Here is a 23,117-nt window from a genome sequence, read left to right on the forward strand (position 1 = left end):
AGAACAAAACCTTCAACAAGCTCACGTTTGGATGCTTAGACATGAAAAATTCTTCAATCCAAGTTGCTCCAGTTCACTGCCTCTTCAGGCCCTCCCTGCTCACAGACTGACTGTTAAAAAGGAAGCCACCAAACCCCAGATTACTGGTATCCACATTTATTGCAAATTATATCCACAAGCTTGGCACTGACAGCCCCCCCTCTGGTACAACCACTTTAACACATTTCACCCACAGGGTTTAGTCGTAGAGATGGGGTAAAGCAGCATTTGCCAAAGCCACAAACTCTGGTAGCATGGGACAAACCATGGGCTATAAATAAACGTCCAGCATAAAAAAGGAGTAACTAAAACAAAATCTTTGGTTACATGGTTAGTCTGGCTGAAAAAAAAGACAAAAGGTCCATCCAGTTCAACCATTAAAAAAAAAAAAAAAGTTATTTCATACCCACAGTTGATCCAGAGGAAAGCAAAAAAACCCAGCAAAGCATGATCCAATTTACTCCTGCAGGGGAAAAAATACCTTCCTGATCCCCCGAAAGGCAATCGGATATTCCCTGGATCAACTTTACCTATAAATGTTAGTATCCAGTTATATTCTGTGTATCTAGGAAAGAATCCAGGCCTTTTTTAAAGCAATCCACTGAGCTGGCCGGAACCAACTCTTGAGGGAGTCTATTCCACAATTTCACAGCTCTCACTGTGAAGAAACCTTTCCATGTCTAGAGATTAAATTTCTTTTCCTCCAGATGTAACGAGTGCCCCCTTGTCCTCTGTGATGACCTCAGGGTGAATAGCTCTACACCGAGTTCACTATATGAACCACTGATGTATTTATACATGTTGATAATATCCCCCCTTAATCTCCTCTTCTCAAGAGAGAATAAATTCAGTTCCTCTAATCTTTCCTCATAGCTGATCTCCTCCATGCCTCGTATCAGTTTGGTTGCCTTTCTCTGTACTTTCTCCAGTTCCCCAATGTTCTTTTTATGAATTAGTGGCCAAAACTGAACTGCATATTCCAGATGAGGTCTTACTAATGATTTGTATAGGGGTAATATGATATCTGTCTCTCTGGAGTCTATACCTCTTTTAATACAAGAGAGGATTTTGCTCGCGTTAGAAACCGCAACTTGGCATTGCATGCCATTATTAAGCTTGTGATCTACCACAACTCCCAGATCCTTCTCCACCATTGAATCCCCCAGTTGTACCCCCCTAGTATGTATGATGCATGCACATTCTTAGAGCCCCCAAGTACAGAACCTTACATTTATCAACATTAAACCTCATTTGCCACATAGTTGCCCAATTAAACAGTGCATTGAGGTCGGCTTGTAAGTTGGGGACATCCTGTAAGGACGTTATTCCACTGCACAGCTTGGTGTCATCTATAGTTACATGGTTAATCTTTCTATATCTTTTGTATGGTTAATATGAATTAAGTCACCAACCAGAAAAGTATTTTCTAAAGTTAGCCATACAATATGAGCTGATATAGTTACAGTTCAAATAAAATTTTAAGAAGAAATGGGAAACAGCTGGATATGACATGGAAATTTGAGTATACTATACCCCAAAAAGCTCAGGTATGCTGAATTCTCTATAGGATTCAACTAATCTCAGCCACCATACACACTGTAATCAGTATACCTTTTACTGAGTGCCGCATGGTGTATTGGGATATGAACTCATAACAAATGCTTATTATAAGTAAAACACAGCCAGTAAGAAAGTAAAAAACAGACAAATTACAGAATCATACAATATAAAATGGCAGATATTCTAGTTTGCACAATATATTTTTCAATTCAAGATAAACTGACAAATATATTTAAGGGGGGGGGGGTGTCATTTTGAACTAGAAATAAAAGTTTTAGAGTTAAGTGGCCATGTGAAAGAAGTAAAGGAGTGGTATATCCTTTGCGCTCTTTACATATTTTGCCCAGTTTTATAAGCAAAACTCTTGTCCAACTTTAGGCATGTGTCTATCACAGAAGTATTTAAAGGTAAGCATTGTAATACGAAGCTGAATTAAGTTGTGAAAAAAGGCAGACGGTACCTATTTTTTTACTCCGCTGAGTGTCATACATTTTGGGGCTGTTTAATACCACAATAAAAAGATATATCAATGCACCAAATGTGTGCACTGCAATGCACTGCAGAGCACTGCGTTATGGTGCGAACAGGCTTTCAGAGAGCTAGTTATCACTGGTTATCAGTGAATGTGCATTTTCTGACTCCTTGCAGAAATATTCCACTTTATAGAGACTACAGACTGTGGGAAATTCAGCAACATTAATCACCAAGCACAGCTTGTGCACACTATTATCTCTGACTTTACTTTTACATGGACTGCTATATATGAATTTTAATTCAAACTCCTTCACACACCAGCAAATAGGGATGATGTACCTCTAATTACTCTTGCTAACTTAGTTGAGCAGCAGGCTTGCTAGTCATTAATCTTTAGCCTTTAAATGAACCTGTTTCAGTGGTGACAAAATCATTATGGATGCATGCTAACAGGTGTGAAAGGTGCAGTAACTCTTTTTTTTCCTTTAAAGTAAAGCGCAAGGTCATTTTTTAGCACAAATATGATTTTATTCCACTATTAGCAGGGACAATCAATGCTGAAATGTCAAAATTATGATTTTTTTTATTGGTATTTTTATAGTGCCATCAATTTACACAGCACTTTACATATAGAGAATATATTGTACATTGACATCAGCCACTGCACTCAAGGAGCTTACAATCTAAGGTCCCCAATTCACATTCATGCATATACATACTAGGGCCAATTTAGACAGGAGCTGATTAACCTAATAGTATGTCTTTGGAGTCTGGAAGGAAACTGGAGTACCCAGAGGAAACCCACACAGGTACAGGGAGAACATGCAAACTCTAGGCAGGTAGTGCTGTGGTTGAGATTCAAAAGAACGACCCTAGTGCTGCTTATCGAAAATGCCAACCACTGAGCCACTGTGCCAATATTGGTTTTCTTATGCATTTGAATACCATTAGTACATTTACTTCTGCGTTCATTTTTGAGGGTAGTATATTTAATATGAGAAAAGGTATTTTGCAGCTTTTCAAAATACCCTGTAAAAAAAGGGACCTTCCTTTTGAGGGCCCGTCTCTCCTACTATGAATATAGAGACAAATGTGACCGCTTGTTAGCTAGAGCCTTGATATCCTAAAACCTCCCAATCATATGACTCAGCCCTGACAACCACAACTGGCACCAAAATTCTGGAGTTGGAAGACACCTTCTGTAAATTTACTCTGCTCTATATAATTTGAGCTGTACTCCTTTATCCTCCCAGCATATGACTACACGCTCTTTACCAAAACCCTTGCAGCCAGACTGAATGCCCTCTTAACACATCTCATCTATCTGGACCAGGTAGACTTAATTCAATCCAGAGAGGCTAGAGGCAATACCATTAGAACCCTGAACATTATTATGATGGCCAAGAAATTCAATACCCCTAGGTTACTTCTGTCCACAGATGCAAAAAAGGCCTTTTAACAGAGTCAACTGGTCCTTCCTTATTGAAACCTTTAAACCATTTTAAATGCCTACCCCGATCTTGTCCTGGATATCTGCCCTTTATTTTGCTCCCTCTGCCATCGATAGGGTCAACGGCTTTAACTCCAGCCTTTTTGCAATCTCTAATGGAACCAGGAAGGGTTGCCCCTATTGTCACTCCTATTCATCCTCGGAGCCATTCCTCCAACACATCAGACAAAAACAGAAGGTACGGGAGGGTGCATTCCTCTACCTATCAACACAAAGTAGCAGCTTACACCGATGACTTCCTCTTTTACATTATGGAGCCTCTCACTTCACTGCTATCCCTTTTACAGGAATTGAAACGTTATGGATCTCTATCCAACTTTAAGGTAAATCGTAAAAAATTGGAGGCGCTTAACATCTCCTTCCCAGACTCTGCTCTCACAGTACTACAACTTAATCTCCCTTTTTGGTGGGCTACTCATAGCATCCAATACTTGGGAACAAAAATCGCTGCAAACCTAAACAGTATTCAAACTTTGCTTCCAGTTCTTCTTGTCCCCCTTGTCTACTGACCTTGCAAAATGGAACAACCTGGCTTTAAAATGGCCTGGCAGGTGCAATGTACTTAAAATTAATATGATGCCTAAGCTTCTACACTTGTTGCAAGCCCTGCCTATTAAGATCCCCCAAGCATACTTCCACTCCATATGGTCAGCATTCATCAAATTTATTTGGCATGGTAAACCTTCTTGAATCAGGAGAGCTAGGCCTAAAAATAAGAGGGAAAAGGGGTTTCCAGATCCAGCTTTATACCATACTGCAGTGCACATGACCAGGGTGGTGGATTGGTGCAGACACAGGACTTGTAAACTTTGGGTCTCTTTAGAACAGGATGCCTCACAAGCACCGATTTGGGCATCCCCTGGGCAGGGAAAAAAATATACCACTCATCTATCTTCCCACCCTTTAGTCAGACCTACTTTGACTGAGACCGACAGGTTTTATTAACCATTTTTCTTGCATAGCTTCCCTTTTCCTATGACACCAATACTAGGTCATCCCACTTTTCTCCCTGGTTTTTCTGATCTGGTATTTACCACATGATCAACCGAGAGACTCCTGCGTGTGTTCTATTTCCTTCGCCTACACAGTTGGATCCCAAGTATGGGACTGTTTACTGGCCCTGAGTTCCTGTTCTTGGACTACTGGAGAGCACTTCTTGAGAACATTATCCTAACCACACCTCTTCCAAAGGCCTTTCAACGTGATTAAGCAGCTCTGTTTAGGGGATGGTCCAATACGTGAATCTTTACCATCATTTAAACACCTACTTAATCTGCACGCAAATTTGGACGCCCCTTCCTCGCCAAAGGGGAAAGAGACTTGCAGGTCTCATTTTTGGAAAACCAAGGAGATCAGATCCTCTTTTTTTTACTCACAAATTTTCATTATGCAGCAAATATCAGGAAACTACATACAAAATAGTGACCCGGTGGTACAAGAACCCATTTGTGTCAGTCATGCTATTCCCATGATTGAGTGACCATTGCTAAAGATGCAGTTCCCACATAGGCATAGGCATGCTTCTCCACATTTTCTGGGAGTGTCCTCCAGTTACACAAATTGACAGACATCTCGCTGTTCGATGACCCTGCAGCAGTCCTTCTCAACTTGACCCCCCTCTCCAGGAAAAAGTATCAAACATCACTGCTTACATACTTACTGAATGCAGCAATAGCCTGTATTCCTGCTACATGGAAACAACATTGGCCAACAGTTCGCCAGAGTGAATGACATAGAAAATATGGAACATCTGACCTCAGCCCTTCAGAGGAATATTAGACCATGTGGTTTACTGGGACCAGTTTAGTTTCTCTGATGAATACCCTCAATACCTGTGAATTAACACATGCTCCTTTTCGTCCAAAGTGTATGCAGTCATTATCACCCTACTCAAAACCTTGGTGGATACTCTCTTCTATCCCTTTCCTTCCCCCTCCACCCAGTTCTCACCTTTCTTTTTTTTTTTTTTCTTCCCCGGCTTTCCCTTCTTGCCCTTATTCTCACCTCCCCCCTCCCTCTTTTCTCACCCCTTTCAAACCCATTATAATGTCAAAAACGTTGGTGTGCATTGCCTCGGCTTATTACTCAATGTCAGTTTTTCCAACTAGTTATTGTATCATCCTGGCTCTTTCAGATCTCTTAACTGAGGTCCCACGCAGATATGACAGTATCAGTGTTTATTGATTGAGAAATTTGTCCTTAAAGGAATTGTATGCCAGCCTTTCATGACCTAGTTTGTCTGTACTGCAAAGTTTGAAACTATTTGCGATTACTTTGTTAGCTATACTGTCATCCGGTACACAAGCTGTTTGCTACTTATCTTGCTATGTCACCCTTTGTGCACCTTCAAATAAAAATAAATAAAGTGATCTCCCTTGGAATATTGTATCTAACCCTGGAGACAAGTGTAATAATGATAGTGCTAGCCTGTTTCTAAGGGTGCAGAATAGTGTATTGGTAGTTAAGAAGGTAAGGTACATATAAGTAAAACACAGCTCTCTCTCTTCTCCAAAATATTGGCAAAGTCTGTACTAGTTTTATCATCCCTTTTCACTAGGTTTTTAAAAAGGCTGGAACTCAACTTTCAAAAACAACTTTATAGTTTTATCTTGTTTAATGGCCTATAGATCATCCTTTTTTTTAAATAGCAAACAGTGGAAGTTCATCAAGAGTCCAGTGAACCATGAAATTGTGATTCAGCTCTTTAAAATAGGCTTCTAAAAAGGATAACGAAAAAGGTAATGTCTTCAAAACAAATTTAGCAAAGAATGGCAAAAGTGTGCCAGTTCCAGAATGGGCAAAGTTGGAGATGGTTTCAGAATGGTTTCAGAATGGAGTGGAGACCAGGTGGACTGAGGTGATGGCAGGTGCAGTGGTTCTAGGGTCTAGGGGATTGGGGGGGGGTTACAATGTGCATTGATAGAGGAGTAGGAACAGGAAAGAGTGATAAAGGAAGGGCAGAGCGATAAGTAAAGATGACAAGGTGGGTGGTGAAAAAGTGAGGGAAAGCTTGTGTAGAGCAGAGATTGTGAGGCAGTCTAGTAAGTGGTGCAAGGTCAAGTGGTGAGAACACGGATGTGTGGCAAAATGCCCAGGGTGTGCAGGAGTAGCAGAGTGATGAGAGCAAAAGAGGTGGCACAGCCCACATGGAAGAAAAATATATTTTAAATATATTTTTAAAATATGAATACGTCCACTCACTGTATGTTGAAATGCGTTTTATATATTACAAAATATATGAAATATTTTTTAAATATATATTTTTTAAATATATTCTTCAGTTTTTTTTAACATATAAAAAAGCCATTTTAACATTTTTATATATATTTGTAAATGCATTCCAAAAATGTAGATTACATTTTTAAAGACATACAGTATATTGGAAAATGTATTTTTAAAAATATTTTTCATATATTTTGTAATATATAAAAAGTGTGTGTGTGTGCGTGTGCGTGTGTGTGTGTGTAAAATGGCCAAAATTGTAGTATTTCAAAATATATTTTTCTTCCATGTGGGAGGGTTAAGACTGGGGAGGGCTGCAGAGAAGTGAGGCAGGGAAGAATAGTGAGAGCAAGGTTAGGCTGATGGGCATGTAACTCAGTAGTAGCGGGTGAGCAAAGTTTTCAAGGCAGGGTAAATACACTGTCCAAACCCAAAAAGATGCCCATGTAAGCAGAGTAAAAAAAACAATTGGTCACGTGCCCACTGTGTATATATCGGGAGCACACCTCAACCAATTACCACTCTGCCGGATGAATGTGCAACTATGTTGTACAGTATGCTCGTGTGTGGGTGCCATCTGCTGCCAGTACCCTAATGCGCATGCTTGCAATTTCACTGTCATATTTGACCATCAAAGAGGACAAATATTCATTTTTATGAAACCCTAACATACAGTGCCAAGTTAAGTTTGGTCATGTGTAGTTGGTTACACTCCTACATACAGGACCAAGGAGAGAGAAATGTAGCCACCCTCTAAAGCAGCGGTTCTCAACCTGGGGATCGCATGACTCTTTCCCAGGGGTCGCCTAAGACCATCGGAAAACACATATTTCCGATGGCCTTAGGAACCGAGACACCGCTCCTCTATCTGTCTCCAGGTGTGGGCGGGATGACATGCCGTCCCTGTCATCTGGGCACACCCCCGGGATCAATCCTTCGCCGGTGATTGGCCGCCGGAACTGTAGCTCAGGAGAGGCACACAGGCGGCCAATCACCGGCGAGGAGGTGGAGCTTGGAGAGGAGGAGCCGAGCGGCACCGCGAAGATCGAGCGAGTGAAGAGGAGAGCGGCCGGAGAAGGAAGATATCTGACCGGTAAGTGTCTGTACCATGGGAGAGGGAGGGAGCAAGCGAGCCCAGGCTGGAGCAGGGGTCAGCAAGGTAAGTATCATTGGTGTTAGTGGGAGGAATAGTGCCCCATCATTGGTGTCACTAATACCAATGATGGGGCACTATTCCTCCCCCCACTGACACCAACGATGGGGCACTATTCCTCCCCCCACTGACACCAACAATGGGGCACTATTCCTCCCCCCAATGACACCAACGATGGGGCACTATTCCTCCCCCCACTGACACCAACGATGGGGCACTATTGCTTCCACTGACACCTATGATGGGGCACTATTCCTCCCACTGACACCAATGATGAGGCACTATTCCTCCCACTGATACCAATGATGGGGCACTATTCCTCCCACTGACACCAGTGTTGGGGCACTATTCCTCCCACTGACACCAGTGTTGGGGCACTATTCCTCCCACTGATACCAGTGATGGGACACTATTCCTCCCACTGACACCAGTGATGGGGCACTATTCCCCCCACTGACACCAATGATGGAGCACTATTCCCCCCACTGACACCAATGATGGAGCACTATTCCCCCCACTGACACCAATGATGGGGCACTATTCCCCCCACTGACACCAATGATGGGGCACTATTCCCCCCACTGACACCAATGATGGGGCACTATTCCCCCCACTGACACCAATGATGGGGCACTATTCCCCCCACTGACACCAATGATGGGGCACTATTCCTCCCACTGACACCTATGATGGAGCACTATTCCTCCCACTGACACCAATGATGGGGCACTATTCCTACCACTGACACCAATGATGGGGCACTATTCCTACCACTGATACCAATGATGGGGTACTATTCCTCCCATTGACATCAGTGATGGGACACTATTCCTCCCACTGACACCAATGACGTGGCACTACAGTGTCAAAATTACAGTTATGAAGTAGCAACGAAAATAATTTTATGGTTGGGGGTCACCACAACATGAGGAACTGTATTAAGGGGTCGCGGCATTAGAAAGGTTGAGAACCACTGCTCTAAAGGGAAGTCAGATCAGAGTTGTAACCAGAGTTTATTGTCACTTTAAATTAATGTTGAACATTACCTGCTAATAGCAAAATGTTGTTCAAGCATCAGTACAGATGTGTATTTCTCACACTAATCATACATAATTTGCCTAGAGTCTCAAATACAAAGGCATTAAGACAAACACAACTTATAACACAACACATTGCCTGATTGCTTTTACAGCTGTCTGCAATGTTGAAAAACTTTAACTGATCTCCATGGGGAGCAGGGGCCACTACAAACATACTAAAGTATGTACTAGACAGTTATGCACCATTTTGTGGCCACTGAAGGGTGTTCTCTTCTTGCAATGTGTTTTTTTGAAAACCTCTATTTCCTAAGGGCACCAGTGGAATTGTTCCTTTGTTCCTGCTGGATAAAATACAATGGGTCTTCAAAAAGTATAATATATATATATATATATATATATATATATATATATGTAAAAAAACATTTTGGAAATTTTTGAAGAACCCTCATAGTCGTGATATCAAGGTGTTATGCCTAAACTCCACATTTCAAAGTTACCTTCTGATAGATGAGTAATAGAAGGACTACAATATTTACATAAATTCTCCTCCAGGCTCCTTCTAACACTAGTCGTGTGACTGAATGTCTAGGCAGTGAGGTCTATGCACTCAGCTAAAAGGGAAGATCAGAGTTGAGACTGACTTGGCCTACCTTCAATAAATATCATCTGACAAACAGGTGATCATACAAACATCAACTGAAGGAGCTGGGGTTAGCATTTTCTCTTTAGTCGTCTCCTGTTTTGCTACCTATTTCTCTATCCAAGTCTGTTTAAATGTATAAAAAGCCAATGTTCCTGTTTCTATATAATTCAGGAGCACAGTGCAGGACAAAATTTAACCACTTGAGCTCCTGAGGATTTACCCCCCTTAATGACCAGGCCTCTTTTTGCTACTCGGCGCTGCACTTATTCAACTGATAATTGCGCGGTCATGCATTGCTGCACCCAAACGAAATTTACGTCCTTTTTTTCACACAAATAGAGCTTTCTTTCAGTGTAATTTGATCACCTGTGCGCTTTTTATTTTTCACGCTATAAACAAAAAAAGGCCAAAAATGTTGACGAAAAACAATATTTTTTACTTTCAGCAATAAAAAAAATATATAGTAAACTCAAAGTTGGTTATTAATTTAGGCCAAAATGTATTCTGCTACATGTTTTTGGTAAAAAAAATCCCAATAAGTGTATATTGATTGCTTTGTGTGAAAGTTATAGCGTCTACAAACTATGGTATAAATACTGCAATTTATGCCATTTTTCTGCTATACAGCGCTGCGCTAGTTTAACGGACAATTGCGCGGTCATGCAATACGGTGGTATTTGATCGCCTGTGCGGTATTTATTTTTTGCGCTATAAAAAAAAAGGCTGACAATTTTTAGGAAAAAAAAAACAATATTTTGGACTATTTGCTATAAAACATGTCCAGTAAAAAAAAAATGCAAAAATCAAATTTAGTCATAAATTTCTGCCAAAATGCATTCTGCGACATGTCTTTGCTAAAAAAAAAAACCAATACGTGTAAATTAATTGGTTTACGTGAAAGTTATAGCGTTTACAAATGGCGGGAAAGATACTGGGATTTTTAATTTTTATTTATACGAATAATGGCGTTGATCAGCGAATTATGGCAGCGATCAGGGACTTATGGCAGAGACCAGCGACTTATGGCGGGACTGCGGCGGACATTTTCACACTGGGGGGGGAACTGACTTGGGGTCACTGACATCCCCAGTGACACCAATACAGTGATCAGTGGAAAAAAAACACTGAAACTGTACTAATGTCACTGGGGAGGAAGGGGTTAACATTTTTAGGAGTTTACTGTGCAAGGGGAGTGTTTTACTAGGGGGCGAGGGTGTGTGCTGGACGGAGGGGAGAGAGGGGGGAGCTGATCGAGGGAGAGAAATTCTTCTCTCCCTCTTTAGCTTGTCGGAGAACTGTCACAGAGCAGGCTGTGTGTAAACAATGCAGCTCTGCTCTGTGACAGTGATGACAGCTCATCGCGGGAAAACGGCCGGTAAAAACCGTCCGTGACCCTGCGGCGGACACCTGCAAGACAGGCAGGGCGGACGCGCGCCCCATACCTGTTTTGCGGGGTCCGTTTTAAAACGTCGTTTTGCCTACCAGTGCCGCCCTGCCGCCGTACATGTACAGTGGCTGGGCGGCATGCAGTTAAACAAAGCAAATTTCTCCTTAAACGAGACAGGACCAGTCTATAACAAAAGCCAGAGTTCTGTTCTGGAAGTGTCTTTGTGGAGGGGTTGGGAGGCCTCAGAGCTGGAGCTCTGGCCTAGAGAGTTGAATACTTTTGATGCTAAAAGGTGATGAGTTTTAGGTAATTGTTCTATGCTAGAGGCAGAGCTCGAACAGAGAAACATAAAACCTCCAGTTTTGTGGCCGAACTGTTTCAGTGGTAGCTCCTGGTTGCTTAGACCAGTGTTTCTCAACCCGTTTATAGTCAAGGTATCCTTTACAATTCTGCACAAATCTCGAGACACCCCATTCCAAAAACGAAACTAATAGTTTTGCATAACACAGCAACATCCACACACATAGGACTCCAAAGTTAGAGGTGATTTATTCTTTTTACACTGGTACTGACTAGTATTCCAATGTTTCTCTCCCTCATTCAGCTAATGTGGCCCCAGTGCTGACGAATGGGCAGGGAGGGGCAAACAAGGATGTTGTGCAGGCACCCAACATCCTCCTTATCAACAGATGATATCATTGGTTGCTAGGACACCAGTTATTTTTAATAATGCTATTTTTAATAATTTTTTGTGCAATTAATACTTTCTAGGTCACAGCATTGTAAAGGTTTACACAGATTCAAATGTATTCTAATATCAGAGTCATAATGTTTATAAATGCTGAAAACAAAATCATGTCATCATGTTGGGTTGATTTTTGTTGTTTTTTTTAAGAAGTTTTATTAAATTGTACAGATGTGATACACATAGGAACATATACACAAGTCAGTGACAGTATACAAAATATTACAAGAGGCCAGGGTGCAAATCATTTTGAAAAAAACTAAGCTTTGTGAACAACCCATGCGGCTTGTTGTATCCACAGCTACAGTAGGTTCTCGTAAAACTACTGAAAAGTGTTGGAAGCCTTGATGAATGGACATCCAAAGGTTACATGCCAAGAAAAAGTCATAAAACCAGAATCTCATGGTGTCCACTGTGAGAATGACACCTCCTTACGTATAAACGTGCAAAAAGGATAAAAAAAAAAAAAAAGAAGCGGGGAAAAGTAAGTTGGGAACAATGAAAAGTAAACCTCTAATTTAAGGGTCAGCAATTGCTTAGAAGACATAACAAATGGAAGAAATTGCTTTATGAAAATAACTGTAGGATATAATCCCATAACAAGTGAACACAGGGTAGTCCTAGGGGGAAGGGAGAAGCAGGATGAAGTAAATTGGCTGTCTTGCAGGGTGTCCTCATGGTTTTAAGCACCACGTTTATATAGAAGTGGAAAGAGACAGCGGAAATAATGCTGACCAAAGATTGACCCTGCTACAAAACTGAACTTAATTGCTCATGCTGTACGACGCAACTTAACATTTCTGTGTATTTGTTATCCTGATTTTTTCTGCTTAATGGTGACTAGTGAATAGTATTTGTGATTTGTTTTTAGGTAAGTGGCATATCCTGCACATTTTGTAAAAATTTGAAAGAAAAAATACATATTACCTTTTGTGTCACACAACCCTTGCTCCTACATTGTAAGCTCTAATGAGCAGGGCCCTCGGTTTCCTCTTGTACCAAATTGTATTGTAACTGTAATGTCTGCCTTCATTTTGTAAAGTACTCCGCAAACTGTTGGCGCTATATAAATCCTGTATAATAATAATAATATTAATGTGATATTACCACTTAAAGGAAAAATCAGTTTTTCCTCGAATGTTGAGTGTCATTATTATGCCAAGTGTATAGGGAAGAAAAGAAAGTACTGTAAATCTGAAAGAAAACATTTACAGGAATTCACTGCCAGATTAAGAATTGAGTCTGGGTACTTGTACACAGGAATTTTCTGTCTCGAGTTTATTGAATTTTTATTGGATGTTTGGTATAGTTTTTAATTAACAGTTGTTGACAGAAGCTGGTTATCTTCCAACTGTTCACAAGCTTTCCTTGCTTGTGTTCCGACTTTCTATGAATATTTATTGAAATTATGAGACCAAAATGTTAGATTCAGTTCCGTGGTTTAAAGTTACACCGTTGTTAATAGCTGTGACACCAGGGTCAACAGGAGGAATCACAGAGCCCATGGGGGACAGGGTATCCGACAAACCCAGCAGTGTCAAATAGTAGCAACATCGCAGCTCTTCAAATGAATAAAGATTTAAGACCCCGGTCGCACTAGGTGCGACTTGGCATGCAACTTGCAAAGTCACACCCTACTGTCTGCAATTATAGCGGTCATATCGGTGCGGTTCCGACCTGGCAGGAGCTGCACTGATTTCTAAAGTAGTGCATGCACTACTTTTAGTGCGATTTGCATAGACATCTGTGTCAGATGTCTTGCAAATCGCACCTCAAATCGCGACATCCCGACTTTGAAATCATGCGACTTACAGTGAAGTCGCACGATTTCAAACTCAAGATCGATGTGATCGGGGAGCAACTCGAGGTACAACATACAAGTATAACGTTCATTCTTTCACAGGATGTTTTTTGTTTTCATTTTATTGGTGTTTTATTTTCATTTCATTTTGTTTTAACAGGTGGTTTCAATGAGCAGCTAGGAGAATTGGGAGGTAAATGGCAGTGGGGCCAAAAGTTCAGATTAGCCTGTAACTTCAGTTCTCCATATTTCAGAAACTACTGATTGCTTTGACATGAGGTTTTCACTGAAGATTACTGCTGCTTTTGCATGTTTCTATTATTTACTCTGTTCAAACTGCCTATGTCTTGTGACAGGTTGTCGTTAAAGACAGGACCGAAATCCGCTTGACTACTACTAAGAGAAAAGCATAGTAGATATTTCCTTTAAAATAGTATGAAACCCTTTGCTTTGATTTAATGTTCCTCTATAGATCTACTTTATTAGCTGAACTTAAATTTGTAAATGCTTTTACCTCTTTATACATTGACCACTGCTGTGAATCTTTCTAATCCACTTCTCTAAATTTCTGCAGTGAGTGTTAGGTCCCATTGTAGCAAGCGTACGCACAGAGATGGACGCAACCCTCCATTTTGTTAAGAATTCTCCATGTCTCCCCTCATTCTCCCCCTCCCTCTCTGAGAGCCACAGTGACATCTGGTCGGCGTGGGTGTTGGAAGTGTCACAGGCAGGCCAGAGCCCAGCAGGGAGCCCAGAGCTATACAACCTCTCTGAGCTGAGTGCCTGGCTGTCTAAGAAAACTGTGCAATCTAGCACATCGTAAAAGATAACGCAAGCCTTACCAGGAGTTCAAAGACATTCCAGAGGAGTACGAACCAGATAACACTTTTAAAATCCATTTCTCCCCTATGTCTCATATTTTGGAATATGAGAGACTAACATAAAAACCAGGCATATCTTCAGATTGCCCACGAGAAGACAAACAGTTTGATAGGTCACACTCCCTGACTGGAATACCTAGGAAAGCAGAAAATTACATCTCTGGAACCCTTCAAATAAGTATTTCATATCTACCCGTTCCTCAGATGCGTCTGCATAGTAATCTACCCACGGGTAGAATGTCACTTGTGCATTGGAAAAGTTATGAGCCAAAATATGAACTATAAGAGATTTTGGCTCTAGTCTAGGTCTACGCCCAGACCTTCCCTCCCTAAAACGGGGCATTGGTCCTTGACTTCAGAGACACCCCCTTCAAGGGTACAACAAAATGGGCTGTCAGGCCTAAGAGTTAAGTTGAAGAATTCTCCCTTTTAACATCAGAACCAACCTGGGAGACAAGCCCTTTTGCTTTGAAACTTGATCTGCAAACCCAAGGCTGATTGGCAAGTACTTTAACCCTTTAACCTCCTGTTACCTCTTTGCTGTGCTGTTGTTCTTTGTATATTTATAGGTTACATCTTTTTTTTCTGTAAATATTTTTATTGCACCCTTTTGACCTTTTAGTAATAAATTTTTCCTTCTGAAAGTGTTGAATTGTTTCTAAAGCTCCTTAATGCAATTTACAAATTCCTGCCTCTAAAAGAGCGCTACTGTGTTTGTTTAGCCCTCTGTATAACCGGTCTGCAGTGACAGTGTTATACAGACGATTATCTCAACCATCATAGTGTTATAGCTGATATCGCCGAGTTTCCTCTTTCTCTGTACAAAAAGGAGGTGGTGGCAGTGTGAAGGGTTAATTGCGTAATTAACCTGACCCAGTAACAATTGCTTCCAGGCTCCCGGTACATCGATTGTGGTCCAATTAGCTGGAAATCGTTGTGCAGGGTGCAGCTGGGTGTGGCATTGTTACGCACGTGACATCGCGGTTTTAGATTGGCTGGTCCTTTGGTCATGAGTTTGGTGAGAAAGTCACACCCATGTACACGGGACACTTCTGAACGATAGAAACTGACTGCTGGAAAACGTAGGTTAAAAAAACGTCTGTTTAGCTGCGTTTGCATACCGCATTTATGTGCGTTTGCGTTTAGAAGTGTTTAAGGATACGCACTGGAGAACCTCTCAAATGCCCAGAATGCTCTGAAAAGTGGTAAATTATTAACTATTTCAGACTGTTTCAGAGAAATACAGAGAGTAGAAGCAGAGACAGCAGTATGTGTTGAGATTAACTTAGGTGTGAGTTTCTCATTAACATTTCTTTTGTTTCCAAGGGTGGGTAAGGTGTCTGGTAAAGCGAGTCATTAAAGCCACCTAGCAGGTGGTCTTCATGAGGAATTTGAGGCGTGAATGGTCATTAACATATCTTTTGTTTCCAAGGGTGGGAGAGGTCTGAGGTGTGAATTGGTCATTACAATGTGTGACAATCTTGGTAGGAACATACTATGTATGGTGTTTTGTCCATCTGAGTACCTTCAAAATGCTTTGCATGCATTTTTCATGACGAAAAAAGGCTCTGGACAGCATTGGGAAATGGAAGAGTTAAAAAAAATGTTTCAAACGCAAGAACTTATAAATGCGATTTTCAGCGTTAGAAGCGTTTTGCGTTTGAAACGCTGATAAAATCGACTGAACGTAAGATTTCTGAGTTCAAAAAACAACTGTTAACTCATATTCCTGTAAACGAAGATGTGTACATGGACACATAGGAAAACATTAGGGAGAGTTCAGGGGCTGCAGAAAAAAACGCTGAACATCTCCTAAACGTGAGTTTATCAGCTGCAGTGTACATGAGCCCTTAGGTTAAAAGAAAGCAAGTTGTCAAAAAAAATGTCATTGTTTTCCTATGTGTCCATGTACACTATGTCATTTACAGGCAGTTGAGTTTACAGTCATTTTTTGAACGCACCAAACTTGCATTCAGGAGTAGATTTTAATGGTGTTTCAAACGTCAAACGCTTGTAAACGTGGTTCGTTTGTGTTTAGAAGCGTTTTTTAACTGTTCCATGTCCAGATGCTGTCCAGAGCCTTTTTTCATCACCAGAAATGCATGCAAAGAGTTTTCCAGGTACTCAAATGGACCTAGTACACCAGCGCATTCAGTTCCAGGTTTCACATGCAGGAAAAAATGGTAGAACGTGCTGCATTATGCTCATGATGGGATCCATAGTGAATACAACCAGAAAAGACAGGTCATCTCAACACATACTGCTCTTTCAATTTCTCTCAAAATGTCTAAAATAAATTGTTAACTTTGTACTGTTTTTCAGTGCATTTTGGGCATTTGGAAGGTCTCCTGAGGTTATCTTTTAAAAACGCTTCTAAACACAAACGAGCAATGCAAACATGGCTAAACTGACGTTTTTTAACCTACGTTTTCCAGCAGTCAGTTTCCATTGTTCAGATGAATTTTCCAAACGCCCCGTGTACATGAGCCCTAAGTGATACACACTGCCTAGCTACTCCTGCACCTACAGTTTCATCTATGTTTATATGTGAGAGACACTTTGCCTCTAATGCTGGTCTTACAGGATTTGGGGTGACATTTGGTGCAGTCACTACCATGCTATGGAGAAATCCATACCCGAGGACCTTCACTGCTTGCACCTTCTTGCTTTTACATATTTATTTTGTGGATCTGTGATTTCTGCACCTCTCTTGCTGCTTCTTAAATATATCTCCACCAGTCTTCAGATCACTGGTCATTAGGGGGGTGGCCCAGACATGAGTAAGCAAAACCAAGATGGCCACCTCCAAAAAGCAGTGGCACAACACAACATTAACCACTTTCTTTAAAACAATACATTGTAGCGGCTTTAGGCTCCCAATGGAGCTGGTCATGTGACCAAAAATGTTGACATTCTGTCACTAGATTTCTGTTGAACGTTGATACGTTGATCTGCCCCTTTATTCCAAGGCTTCTAGTCATGTGAGGCAACACTACAGGGATCCTGAAGCATCATTTTTTCAAGGACAGCTATTTTAGCCAGTTCCTCTTCATTGATCCATTCCAGAAACAGAAATGTTGGACTATTTTAAAAGCAGTTGCATATTCAATCATAGTTTAAAAAAACCTGGACTGTAAAGAACCCCTTTTCCATTTCCTCAGAAATCTACATTATCACATTTTGCAAAAAAAGATAACACTAGAAGGGACATGGTCATTTGCTCATTATTAGATGGACAGACTATTTTGCAACTCTTCGTGGCTTATGGATTGATACTAAGCACATTTTTTTTACAAAATGCAATCAAAGTTATTGATAGTCTTGTGCCCAATAAAACTACACAAGCGAATATAACCCCAAGCAAAAAAAACATCAAATAGGTTAAAGAAGCAACTAAAAAAGAGTAAATGATAAAATTAACCCAGGAAAAGAAATACTTCAGTAGACTGACTAATGATTCAAACAAATTACGGTACACGCTGAATAATGTCTATTTTATTTTTTGTTTATTTCAGGTAATTATATAGCACCATTAATGTACGCAGCGCTTTACTGTACATATATATATTGTACATTCACATCAGTCCCTAACCCTCAAGGGGCGTACAATCTAAGATCCCTAACTTACATTCATACATACACAAACTAGGGCCAATTTAGGCAGGATCCAAATCACCTCCCAGCATGTCTTTGGAGTGTGGGAGGAAACCAGAGTACCCAGAAGAAACTCACGCAGGCACAGGGAGAACATGCAAACTCCAGGCAGGTGGTGCTGTGGTTGGCATATTTCCTGTTTAAGGATTTTGTTAAAAATTAAAAATATACAACTAAAATAATAAGGCTACGTGCACACAAGCATATTAAATAATCCCATTTATGCTGAATCTTCCTGCTAGGAGCTGGCAGAAAAATCCTATGTAAAAAATGCCCAGTCTGGCATGCATTTACGTTAGAAGAAAATAGTGATTAGAGAGCGCCTGGTTAGACAAAAGCAGCTAGCATTCAGGATGAACCTCTGTATCCTCAAAACAGCTTGATAAATAAATAATGCAGTGCTGGAAATTCATAAAGTGACTAATGCATCAAATGTGAGCTTTAAATTGTGCTAAAGTGATCACAATATAAATGAAGTGTACCGTCATAAATGGACGTGATGAATAGTGACTTTTATAACCATCGTGACTTTAGTGTATAATTACTGAAATTGTTGACATGTAATCAATAAAATATGGAAAAGCATAAAATAGTCCAATATTTCCGTGAAATCCGTGCACGTGACTTCCATGATAAGGATCAGTAGTGTGATTGCACTCACCAGAAGCGCAATTTTATTGCGCATGGAAGTCACGTGCATACATTATGCTAGTATGCTCTGAGTGCAGGTTTGAGAATTTTCATTTTTTTCAATGGCACTAAATGTTGCTCTAAAATAGAAATCTAGACACAACAGTCTGCATTGACCCAATGGCTAATACAGAGCTGCATTCAGAGCCATGATAAAAAAGGAAAAAGATTTTAAAAGCCACATTTTGTGCTCAAGTTCATGAGGCTGAATAAAGAAAAAAGATTTTAACCACCTCCTGCCCGGCTGTTGTATATAAATGGCCGGACGGTGGCAGTGCAGGGGTGAGTGGCCGTTTATAAATGGCCTCCTTGCCCCCTGCTTGTGCGCACTCCCTGGAAGCGCACAGCACCGCGATCCGGTGCCCGCTGTGTCCTCCGCTGTAGCCAATCAGTGATCACATGCAGAGTAGTAGGCAAGATGTCACTTCTGACATCATTGCATACTACGTGTGAAATCTGTGAATGATCACAGAGGTCACATGGTACAAGGCTATTCACAACATCCTTGTACCATGTGACAAGCTGTGACCAATCACAGCTCACACAGTATTTCTCAATGGCTGCAAGAATGCAGGCAGAGAGAAGGAGAAATTATTGCTTTTACAGGCTTTATGTAAAAAAAAAAAAAAATCTTCATCACCTCCACCATGGTGACACTGTACAGCTATGGTGAGAGTATGTAAAAAAAATAATAAATATAAAAATGTAAAAAAATTATAATTTTCGGTTATCAACTAATTTGGTTTTGTTTTACTAAAAAGATAACTGAACAAATTTTGGCCAAGATTTATGATGAAATATTACTTATTTGCAAAATTTTATAGACAGTTTTTAAAAAAATGTTTGGATTTTTTCATTTATATAGCAAAAAACAAAAATCCCAGCGGTGAATAAATACCACCAAAATAAAGCTGTATCAAAAAAATGCTAAAAAATTCATATGGGTACAGTGTTGCATGACCACGCTATTGTCATTAAAACTGTGATAGCGCTGAAAGCTGAAAATTGGCCGGGGCAGGAAGGGGGTAAAAGTGTCCGGACTGGAAGTGGTTAAAAGCAACATTTTGTGCTCATGTGCATGAGGGTGAATTCACTACATACAGAGTCAAACACTTCTCTATACAACCCTTAATCCAATCCACTTTACAGACAAGCAAGCTGCTTGAGCTGGCAGACATTGAGGAAACAAATTCCTTTCTGTATGGAATGCAGCTACATTCCAAGATTAATAGATCAAAACCTCCAAATACCATTTTTATCAAGAAGACACACTGAAGCTTGAATGGTCTATAATTATTAAACTTTGGAAAAAAAAGTAAAGTTGACCTACCTGGATTAATTCTAATAAACAGTAGTACTCTACTGGCACCAGCTGTAGAGGTGTGCATCCATGTACAGCTTCACCAAATAAATCTTAGATTGTAAGCTCCAAGGGGCAGGGCCCTCCTAACCCTCTTGTATTGAACTGTATTGATGCTGTATTGTCTCCCGTTATATTGTAAAGCGCTGAGCAAACTGTTGGCGCTATATAAATCCTGTATAATAATCTTAGATTGTAAGCTCCCAGGATCAGGCCCTCCTAACCCTCTTGTATTGAACTGTATTGTTGCTGTATTGTCTCCCTTTATATTGTAAAGCGCTGAGCAAACTGTTGGAGATATATAAATCCTGTATAATAAAAATAATGAGGGGTTTATACACAGGTAACTCCACAACGCAGGTATAAAGTAGTAGGAGTTTGTGGCAGGTGCTTCCAAGAAGCTGGGAGAGCTGTAGTATTTCTGTGTGAAGAGACCCCATGAACACCTGAGCTTTTTGTCACAAACTCCCCTATATGGGACAATGATCGAAATCAAGAATCCCATTGTTTTAAATCATGCCTGTTCATATCTGAGTGCTAAGTTGCTTGTACCTCAACAACAGATGTTAAAAAAGCTCATGTACTTTTTCTGAGACAGAATCAAGAGTTTTTGGCCCCAACGCAGCTCCTGTATGGCACATCACTCATAAAAACATGCAAAAACACACAAAAAAGGTTCAGGATCACCTGAATGCACTATGCTCAAGTTTAAATGGGGGCAGATATAAACACAAGTGCAGCACTAAAAATGTGACAATGATGGATGTTAAAGTGAGTCCAAAAAAAGGTGACAGTCCTGTACAGGGCTTTTTCAGCAAGAGTTCTCACATAAATGAAAATAATAAAGTGAGTCCAAAACAATCATGTGAAATAAAAGTGACAGTACCAACTAAAGCACTTTTAGCAGGAGCCTTTACATATTTATAACTCCAATGAGTCTCCAAAAGTGTGAAGACCTTGTGATCCACCACCTTGTGTCCAATATACAGGCTTATGATCGATATGTGCATAATTACTCACAGAGGGTAATAGTACCTAGCAGTTGTAGTTGATCACAGAGTGTTCACAACTTGGGGTGGAGTGTAAATATATGTATATATACACACACATACACACACACACACATATACATATATATATATATATACATATATATACACATATATATACATACATATATATATACATATATATATACATACATATATATATACATACATATATATATACACATACATATATATATACATACATATATATATATATATACATATATATATACATATATATACATACATATATATACATATATATACATATATACATATATATATATATATATAAATAAAAAATATTTTTTTTTTTTGCTCACATTTTTTGTGTGATTTTGTGTTTGCACGATATTGTTTTATTTTGAAAATATAAAAGGTAATGCACTATGGTGTATATTTTTATTTTGAGGTATCATTGGATTAATAGGAGTTAATCCTTCTTACTGGATGAAAATTTGGATCTTTGGACTTTATTGGACACATGTGGGACTTGTTGAATTGGACACTTTAAGATTTATGGACTTTATTTAACTTTATCTGTATGCATATTTATTTATTTTATAGATAGTATTTCACAAAAAGGTTTAATATAGTATACTTTCTAGGGAGAAAGTGTGACTTTTTGGTGGGTTCACAGAATAGGAGGTTATTAATTGAGTTGTCAATATGCAGGCTTACCAGAGCGAATGGACCCTTTTACATACAGCAGTCAACCAGGCGTGTATTTCAAGGAGTCACCACCCAACTTGTTATGCACAACTTTTTCCTGATTCAGTTACTATACATGGCAGTAACAACCTCAGGCATATGTTACACAGCCACAATAGGGAATATAAATAAATAAAAGCCTCAATGTAAAACTACATCCTAGATTGTAAGCTCTAACGAGCAGGGCCCTCTGTTTCCTCTTGTACCAAATTGTATTGTAACTGTAATATCTACCTTCATTTTGTAAAGCACTGTGCAAACTGTTGGCACCATAGAAATCCTGTATAATAATAATAATGCTGACATTTATTAAGGAAAGTGCAAAAACTCACAAGGTTAAAAGAAGCACAAGCATTAATTATATACCAATCCCGGGAGTCAGACGGGCTGCTTCCTAGTGCGCACAATGATGTCACGAGAATAGACCTTTACCTACGCATTTCGTCACATCTGGTTTCCATCTGGGACCTCTAGACACACTAGAGGGCTGGCAGGCTGCCAAGTGTTTGGCAGTCATAACAAAGTAATAGGGAAAAAACGAAGGGCTGGTTTATACTTCCAGCAATGTAAAATGCCTAATTTTACCATTGAGAAAGTATCAGTTCTGGCTGGTTATGCTTTGTGCTTTTAAAGCACAGAGCTCCTGTTTGTTTTTTTTAAGCTTGACTTTCATTAATTTTGATGCAAAACAGATCAAATGCAGAGCGAAGCAAAGCTGCAATGTGAGATGGAAAAATGCAAACATTTTCAGATTTCCATACAACAGAGCAGCTCATCCAAGGACTGCGTTCAACTGTGAACAGGGCACATGAAAAACAATTGTGTTCTGTGTGCCAATACAGAAGTTGCCAGTTTTCCAGTGTAGAAAAATGCCAATCTCCAAACAAGTGTGAATGAGTCCTCAGTTTTCAATGACTGTGTTAAAAGACAAGAACCCCTTCCCATCCCCCCTCTAACTGATCGCATGTACTAAATGTCATTTTTTACTTACGTAGCAAGTGACATTGAAGTCCCACGCTTTCTCTCCTCTTCTGTTTGCATCCAGTGGGGTCCTCCTTTGGGTGTCCACTGTCACTGCCTTGACAGCTGTGCATGTGCGCGGCCACAAAACGCAGACAATGTGCACACCCACACAGCTATCAAATTGGGATCAATAGTTGTGTCTGTACAGCCATGGCATCTCAAAAGTAATGAATAG

General features: G+C 40.1%; 1 protein-coding gene across 2 annotated transcripts in view; it reads right to left on the minus strand.

Annotated features, from left to right (window-relative positions):
* PSD3 (pleckstrin and Sec7 domain containing 3) overlaps positions 1 to 23,117 on the minus strand; it is a 661,118-nt gene that overhangs the window by 383,821 nt on the left and 254,180 nt on the right. The gene's annotated exons all lie outside the window — the stretch shown is intronic.

This window comes from Staurois parvus, unplaced genomic scaffold, assembly GCF_062004578.1.
Source record: "Staurois parvus isolate SC_StPar_1 unplaced genomic scaffold, SC_StPar_1.0 ptg000013l, whole genome shotgun sequence".
Taxonomy (NCBI): domain Eukaryota; kingdom Metazoa; phylum Chordata; class Amphibia; order Anura; family Ranidae; genus Staurois; species Staurois parvus.